Source organism: Lupinus angustifolius, chromosome LG19 (assembly GCF_001865875.1).
Source record: "Lupinus angustifolius cultivar Tanjil chromosome LG19, LupAngTanjil_v1.0, whole genome shotgun sequence".
NCBI lineage: Eukaryota > Viridiplantae > Streptophyta > Magnoliopsida > Fabales > Fabaceae > Lupinus > Lupinus angustifolius.
The window spans coordinates 4,915,079-4,915,731 of NC_032027.1; positions in this window are offsets into that span (position 1 = coordinate 4,915,079).

Consider the following 653-nt stretch of genomic DNA (forward strand, 5'->3'; position numbering starts at 1 on the left):
ATTCAAATTCTAAAATTTCAAAACCGAAATAGTGAAATCAAATTAAACTTAAAAGTTAAAATTTAAAACCATAAATTGGATTAAAAATGGGAAAACAACAACTGAACGAGATTATGCCCTAAACTCATAATAAACTTGTTCATGGTTTTGGTTTTCATTTTATATGCACAGTTATGGTGGGTCCTAGAGCTTGAATTATTGTCATAATAAGGTCAATTAGGATGATTGGAACAGCCACCAATTTCATGGGATGACAAAAGGTGTATGACTTTTTGTGTTTACTCAATATGATTAATTGAGAACTTTTAATAATTAAATATTTTTATGATTAATTACAACATATGATGCCACATATAATATATGGAGTGACATAATTTGTAAGACACTAAATGTGCTTCCCAATTTCATACTATGCAACCTCCACTAATGAATCATGATAGGAAAGTTTTCAGCAGAATTTGGCGAGTCATATTTTTCAATTGGCATCCGTAGTAAATCTAACTTGACCAAAAAATCATATTTTGTTTCATAGTACTATCACTATTAATTTGTCTGGTTGCATAATACTCTTTTGAGTAACAAGGGAATTGGAAGAGTTAAAGAAAAATAAAACAAAAATATTCACATATATATTATTATGATGCTAGCTGAAC